Below are 8,473 nucleotides of genomic sequence, written 5' to 3'. Positions count from 1 at the left end.
GAGAACGGCCTGGGAGCCTGGGAGCCTGGGAGTCTAGGGCGCATAGCACAGCAGCAACAATAGCAAGAGAGAATCTGCATGCATACTGTGGCATACACACACACACACACACACACACACACAATTGTTAAAAAAAATTAAAACTAAGGATGGAGAAATGTCTCTGTTGTTAAGAGCCCTAGCTGCGGGGCTGGAGAGATGGCTCAGTGGTTAAGAGCCCCGACTGCTCTTCCAGAGGTCCTGAGTTCAATTCCCAGCAACCACATGGTGGCTCACAACCATCTGTAAAGAGATCTGATGCCCTCTTCTGGTGTGTCTGAAGATAGTTACAGTGTACTTATATATAATAAATGAATAAATCTTAAAAAAAAAAAAAAGCCCTAGCTGCTATTCCAGAGGACCTGGGTTCAGTACCCACCACCCAAATGGCTGCTCACAACTGTCTGAAACTCCAGTCCCAGGGGATTGAATGCTGCCTTCTAGCCCTCCATGGACTCAAGGCACATATGGTGTACAAATGTATACTCTGGAGATAAAGTCATATACATAAAAGATTCTGAAATGTAAAAATTTTAAAATTTGAAACAAAAAGAATCAATCATTTCCAAGTTACCTGTTCACTAGGGCTTTGGGACTAGGGAAACAAGCAATTAACACAGGGAACCTTCAAGTTGCTTGAGCCTTGTTTGGTTGGTTCATTGGTTACTTGATTGGTTTTAAAGAGTTAATGGCCTAGAAGTCCAGGTGTGCTGGGAACCTGCGACTTGCCTGATAATACTTGTAGTTCTCGAGATCTATCTGATAAGCGGATCCACCTGCCAAAATCCAGCCCCATCTTTTATCGTCCACCGGTTTCCTTTTATTTCCAAGTACCTCTATCAGTCCCAGTCTAGCAGGTTTGGCATGGGCTCTTGGTTGGTTGGTTGATTGGTTGATTGTTTTTTTTTTCGTTGGGTGTTTGTTTTGGTGGGGTTTTTTGTTTTGGTTTTGGTTTTTTGGTTTTTTTTTTTTTTAGTTTAGTTTTGTTTTGTTTTGTCGGCGACAGAGTCTCATTCTATATCCCAGACTGTGCAGAAGTTCACTATTCAGCTCCGGGTTCAAACCCAGGGCTATCTTCTTACACTCGTCTCCTATGTCGAGGAGCTACAGGCATGAACCACCGTGCACAGCTGGTTTTCATTTCTGTGTAAGGGTTAAAGGTGAGAACCTTCGTTACACTACACACTGCAACCGGCCTATTTGGGAAATTTGATTGTTTTCTTTTAATCCTTGATTCTTGGAGTTCAGATAAACAGTGTCAGTGTGTGGTGTGGAACTTTAGTGAGAGTGACTCCATATTTAGTCTAACGAACTACTGAAACAATAAACCCCAAAGAAATGGAGATTCCCCCCACCCCCAAGAATATCAATGTAGGAGAAGGAAATGGCCCACCCAGAGGAGTTTACCTCCCTGAAAGCCATTTCACAGAGTTCTGATGACTTCTCAGAACACTTTATAGGATGAGACTGAAGCTCAAACAGTGGTGGGCCAGTGGAGGGCAGTGTCACTCTTGGATCTGTGCATGCCCTTGACCCCCCTATTTCAACTTCAATCTCACTTCAGGAACCCTAAAACAGAGTTGGGGAAACCCCTGAATCCGTTTGTTCCTCTTCCCAATGTGGCCACAATACAAAAATCTCCTTTTTCTGCCTTTTCCGTTTAACTCTTTCCCATTGACTTCCTGGGGATGGGTGGCCAAAGCCAGCGTGGACTTGAACCCCAAGTTTGGAAACACTGGGTCAGTAGACTGTGTACAGAGGACAGTTGAGCCTCACTGGTTGTAAAATGTACTTTTACAGGTCCCAATACCTGGTTTGGAACTGTTCTCCAAAGCCAGTGGTATCAAACGGATATGGACCAGTACGTGCGTGGCTGTCTGCCTGACTCCCCCATTGTTTTGGCAGCATGTGTGAAGGTTCCACCAGGGCAGATGAGCTGAGATGCCTTTGATTGAAGGCCAGCCTTCCTGTGTTGGGCAAGGTCATTCCCTGCCACCGATTGAGTGCACTGCTGGAGGAGGGATAGACACAGATCAGTGAAGGAGGAAGGGGATGGCCATCCAGCCAGCCAGTTCAGCTGAATCAACACTGGCAATTAATAGGGTTGCAGATGTTGCAGCCAGATCACCATATCCACTGTTACTGCTTTGAAAAGACCAGTCATCAATCACCAGCACTCAGTGAAGACACCCAGCTGTCTACTCCACATGAGAATTAGCATTTCTTTGATGACCAGCTGCATGGAACCTTAAAGTAGGCAGAGAGTTCCTGTCGGGAAGTAGAGATTTCCTGAGTGCTTGCACAGCTCCAGAGTTGACAGTGAGTGAAAAAAATTTAAAAACTGAATGACACACTCCCCACCTCCTGGCTCAGTCATGGAAAGAACTGAGTTCCTGAGGACTTGTCTGCTACATCCGGGTAATCATTTCCTTCTACATCCGGGTAACCATTCCCTCCTATGTGAATCAACTGAAAAGAAAAAAAAAAAAATATATATATATATATATATATATATTTGGGAAAAGGCTTTCTTCTCGAGTGACTTGAATTTAAATATCCAGTGTAGGGTCACATGTTTGAACACTTGGACCGAGCCGGCGGTGCTGCTCTGAGGGTGCAGCCTTGATAGAGGACGAAGGTGCTGGGGACCAGCCTAGGTTTATTTTGTTTTGTTTTGTTTTGTTGTATTGATTGATTTGTATTGATTATTTGGGACTTTCACATCATGAACCCTGATCACACTTGCTTCTCAGTCCTCCCAGGTCTGCCCCACAACCCTTGTGACCACCCCCTCCCACAAAGAAGGCGGAAGAAGAGGAGGAGGGAGAAGAGGAGGGAGAGGAGTCCAATTCGTGCTGCCCATATACTCAGTGGAACATAGTGAAAACGCCCAGTGGCTGGCCCCTTAAAGAAAACTGAGGTCTTCCCCCTCACCCCCTTCCAGAAGTCATCAACTGTGAGGAGTTACACTTGTATCCTTACCACAATTTTTGAGTTCTTTTTGATGGATTTTTGTCTAGGCATTTACTTTTGGAAGACAAAATTACCAATTACTTTTGAAAGACAACCACTTGTTCACTTCCTTAGATACAGAAAAGACCTTTGACAAAAATCCAACACCCCTTTAGAATAAAAGTCCTGAAGAGATTAGGGACACAGGAACACACCTCAAGCCCACAGGAAACATCAACCTAAATGGAGAGAAACTCAAAACAGTTCCACTAAAATCAAGAACAAGACTGGGTTGTCCACCCTTTCTATACCTATTCATTATAGCACTTGAGATCTTAGCTTGAGCAATATGACAACTGCAGGAGATCAAAGAGACGCAAAAAGGAAGGGAAGTCAAAGTATCTTTATTTGCATTTTATACATATGTAACACTTTAAAACTCCACCATGAAAACTCCTACTTTACTTTCAGCAAAGTAGCTGAATACAAAGTTAATCCACACAACTTAGCTATTCACAGATGCCAAATAGATTGAGAGAGAAATCGGGGAAACAGTATCCTTCACAATAGCCTCAAAAAATTATCTTGGGATAACTGGAATGAAGTGAAAGACTTGTATGATTAAAAAAAAAAAAACTTAAGACATTGAATAAAGAAATTGGAGGTATCAGAAGATGAAAAGATCTCCCATGCTCAGGAATCAGTAGGATTAATATAGAAAAATAGCCATCATACCCAAAAAATTATAGATTCAAAGCAATCCCTATAAAAATTCCAACGCAGTCTTCACAGATCTTAAAAGGACAATTCTCAACTTTACATGAACACACATAATACCCAGGACAGCTAAAACAATCCTGAATAATAAAAGAACTGCTGGAGGGATCACCACCCCCAATCTCAGACTGTACTACAGAGCAATAGTAGTAAAAACAGCATGGTATTGGCGGGAAAACGGGCACATTTAACAATGGGATTGAACTGAAGACCCAGATATAAACACACACACACACACACACACACACACACACACACACACAGAGTCACAGGTGCACCCACACACACATACACACACACACACCCCACATACACATACACACACTCACACACACACTCTCACTCACACACACTCTCACACACACACTCACACACACTCACATACACAATCATACACACACACCCCATATATACACACACTCACACACATACACACACACCCCACACACACACTCACACACATACCCCACTTACACACACACCCCACATACACACACACTCACACACACGCACACACCCACACACACACTCATACACACATACCCCACATACACACACTCCCACACACACCTGTAGATACCTGCTTTAAAAATCCAGAAATACCCACTAGAAAAACAAACAATGGTGCTACCCAACCTGGACGGCTGCATGTAGAAGACTACGAATAAATCCACACTTATTAGCCTGGACAAAACTCAACTTCAACTAGATCAAAGACCACAACATAAGGACAGATTCACTGAACTTGATGGAAGAGAAAGTGGGGAATAGCCTCGAACCCACAGGCACAGGAGACAACTTCCTGGACAGAACACAGATAGCACAGGCACTAAGGTCAACAATCAATAATCGGGAACTCACGAAACTGAATGTCTTCTGTATATCAAAAAGCACCATCACTCAGACAAAGGTGTGGGCTGCCAAACAGGAGAAAGATCTTACCAAGCGCACATCCAGTGCAGTGTTAGTACCTAAAGTTTAGAAAGAACTCAGAAAACTGAACATCGAGAAAATAAACAACCTGATTAAAAAGTGGAGCACAGATTTTAAACAGGAATTCTCAAAAAAAAAGGAAATGTAAATGGCCTAGAATAATTTAAAGAAATGTTCAACCTCTTTAGTCATCAGGAAGAGGCAAATCTAAACTACTATAGGAGTTTATCATACATCAGTCATCAGTACATCAGTCAGATTGGCCAAGATCAATAAAACAAATGACAGATCGTACTGTCGAGGATATAGGGTGAGGGAAACACACGTCCATTGTTAGTAGGAATGAAAAATTGTCCATCCGCTATGGAAATCAGTGTGGCAGTTTCTCAGGAAAGTGGGAATAAATCTAGTTCAAGATCTAGCTAGACCACTGTCGAGCATATATCCAAAGGATGCTTCGTTTTGCTACAGAGACATTTCTGCTCTATTCACAGTAGCCAGAAATTGGGAACAGACTAGACGTCTGTCAACAGTTGAATGGCTAAGAGAAACGTGGTACATTTACACAGTAGTCTATTACTCGGCAGTTAAAATAATCACAGGCGAATGGATGGAGCTAGAAAAAAAAAAACCCTGAGTGAGGTAGCCCAGCTCCAAAGGGATAAATATAGCAGGTATCCATTCCCTTGTATGTGGATGTCAGCTGTTCTGTCTTCAGCAAGCAGGCTACCTCCATATAAACAGAGAGATTCATTATAGAATAAGGGGCTAGGAGAGGAATGGATCCCCCTAGGAAGGGGAAATAGAACAGTTATAAATGAACAGGGGTAGGGGACTAAAATGGAAGGAAAGAAGAGGAAGCAATATGAGGAGAGACAGCTAAAACTGAGAGCCATTTGAGGGGCCATATGCAAATCTAATACAGTAGGAGCTTCCCAAAATACACATACAAAGTGATCTAGGTGTACTTACCAATATCAGGGGAGACGGAGTCACAACTGGACATCTCTCACCACCAAATGAAGCCTCCAATTCCAGGAATGGGTTACCTCTAATCCATTGTTGTTGGCTGAAGAGGACCCATGGGAACCCTAAAACAATCCACACTATTTCTGAGGCTATTGGTCTCCCTCCCCAAACTGACAGTGAGGCCCTACTGCTGAAGACGGCCTACACAGCTCACTGATCACAGGGAAGGCAAGCTGCTGTCTACCTGGAACCTTCACCCATACTGACCAGTGTTCATGGTGCTGCGAGGTCCTCTGCGCGCTACCGAAGGAGAAAAGTAAACACCGACCATCGACGAACCATCTACAATGGGGAGCTGCATGCAGTGTAATGGCACGAAGCCTGTGGGAGTAACCAACCAATATCTAATTAGATGTAAGGCCTAATCCATAAGATGGATCCCACCCCCAACTCTAAGGTAGGTAGGCCAGGGAACTAGGGCAGTGCCGAGTGCTACTGCTCGCTAACGGAACAGAGCGGTAAAGTGACTCCTACTGACATTCTGCTCTATCCACAGATCAGCGTCTTGCTCAGCTCTTATAAGAGACGAATGCTCCTACAGTGTATGGGAACAAGCAAAAGACCCACAACCGGACAGAGCGCAGAGAGCGAGGGACCGCGGAACACTCAAACCTAAATAGAATGTCTCCATCAATCCCTTCCTCGAAAGCATCAGAGAGCCCTGTGGAAGAGGAGGCAGGAAGATTGTGAGAGCCGAGGGGATGGAGGACACCAAGGAGAAAGGCCTTCTAAACACAGCAGGGCCAGCATGCGCATGAACTCCCACGTATGTCAGCAGCGTGCACGGGGTCTCAGGGTCCCAGCACTAAGAGGGAAAGTGGACACAGCCCCAATTCCTAACCCAGAAGCTCTCTCCAGTTAATAACTTACAAATGAAAAATGCGTTTTCTCCAACAGTCTCACTGGATATACACAAGTACACTACCCTTAAGGCCAGGTCCCATCCCCGCAGACAGTCAACGCAAATGAATAAATGAGTGCAGGGGCGGTTTTGGACATTCTCTTATCTCACTAGCCTTGTTTTGTTTGTTTTTTAATACTACAGGTCCTTTTATGTTATATTATGGTTTCCAGTTTTTAGTGGGAGTTCTGTGTGTGTGTAAATGTGTGTCCCTGCACATGTGCATGTGCTCATACACACACACACAAACACATACTTCTTGAATTTTTTTCTTTGTTTCTTTTTCTTTCTGTTTCTTCGTTTTGTCATTCTGGTTCATTTTTCTTTTATCTAATTTTATTGTATTATTGTTTTTAAGATAGCTGTTATATCTTAATGACAATCATAAAGAAAGGATGCAAATGTGGGTGGGGGCAGGAATGGAAAGACTCTGGAAAGGGTTGGGAAGGGGAAAGCATAATCAGAATATATGGTGGGTTTTTTTTTTTCACTTTATTTCGTGCTCATGTTTTGCCTGCATGTGTGTCTGTGCGCCGGCATGGTGCCGGCAAGAGCTACTGACAATTGTGGACTGCATGTGGTTGCTGGGAATTGAACCTGGGTCCTCTGGAAGAGCAGCCAGTGTTCTGAACCATTATGCCATCTCTCCAGCCCAAATATATTGTGTTTTTTAAAAATCTATTTTCAACAACAACAAAAATACACCCCCCCATGCAGTACTACCAAGAAGGGAGCTACTTCGTCAGAGAAGGTCGAATGTCCAGTGTTTAAGAGACGCATGCAGGGGGAGCTGCACGGTGATTCTTGGTGCGCACAAGTTGACCTGACCAGCAAACGGCTCAAAATGTGCTGCGTGGCTGTGGAGGTCAGAGGTCAACCTGCAGTGTCGTCCCTCGGGAGCTGTCCACCTCATGTCTTTTTCATTTTGATGTCTGTTTTTAATGTGTGTGTAAGTGTGAGTGCACACCACAGCACACATGTAGAGGTCAGAGGTCAGGTTTTGGGGGATTGCCGCTCATCTACCATGTGGAAGCAGGGGCTGTCTTGTCTCTGCTCCTGTGTTGGGCGATCTGTGCTGGCTGGCCCGAGAGATTCTAGCTGGTTATTTTGTCTCTGCCTCCTGTCAGAGCGCTGGGATTACAGATGTGCTGTGTACCATCTGGCTTTTCACGGAGGTTCCCAGAACTGAACTTCCATGGCAGGATTTCATGTCTAGCATTTTTACCCACTGAGCTCTGTGCATTTTGAGACGGGGTCCCTACTGGCTTGGGCTCACAAACCGAGTTAGGTTGGCTGGCCAGAAAGCCCCAGACAACCTCCATCTCTCCTCCTCAGCACTAAAATTACAAGTGTGCACTACCTGCCCTGCTTCTTATGTGGGGGAAAGGGACTGCACTCAGCTCCTCCTGTTTACACAGCAAACACCTCCAACTAAGCCATTTTCTCTCTCTCTCTCTCTCTCTCTTTCTCTCTCTCTCTCTCTCTCTCTCTCTCTCTCTCTCACACACACACACACACACACACACACACACACACACACACACAGCTCTCCCACACACACACAGAGTAGCATTTACTACCTATGCTCTCTAGCACAGTATACATACTGGTACATACATGTATACTCTCACACCATACACCTCGTTGCTCGTGATTTCTCATTTACATCCTCATGAGTTCACAGCACATAAAAAAGCGCCAGGAAGATGCAGCCAAACATTAGTGGCAGTGAGCTACAGACATGTGCTTAGTATGTGTCCCATCACTTCTCTGTAGACTTCGACTGTTTACAAAACTAAATTACCAGGAAGAAAAAAAAACCCTGAACTCCACAGTCCTACC

At 44.4% G+C, this 8,473-nt stretch overlaps 1 long non-coding RNA gene across 1 annotated transcript; it reads left to right on the top strand.

Annotated features, from left to right (window-relative positions):
• Nucleotides 1-890: 890 nt before the first annotated feature.
• LOC147999710 (uncharacterized) lies at nt 891-8,473 on the top strand. The gene is made up of 4 exons (XR_015642844.1): nt 891-1,199; nt 1,840-2,457; nt 2,793-6,127; nt 6,227-8,473. It is a non-coding gene; the product is annotated as an uncharacterized LOC147999710 (long non-coding RNA).

The sequence above is a fragment of the Rattus norvegicus genome, chromosome 18 (assembly GCF_021556685.1).
Source record: "Rattus norvegicus strain SHRSP/BbbUtx chromosome 18, alternate assembly SHRSP_T2T, whole genome shotgun sequence".
Classification (NCBI taxonomy): Eukaryota; Metazoa; Chordata; class Mammalia; order Rodentia; family Muridae; genus Rattus; species Rattus norvegicus.
Note: the sequence above shows the minus strand (reverse complement) of the source record. Positions and strands in the feature narration are given on the sequence as shown.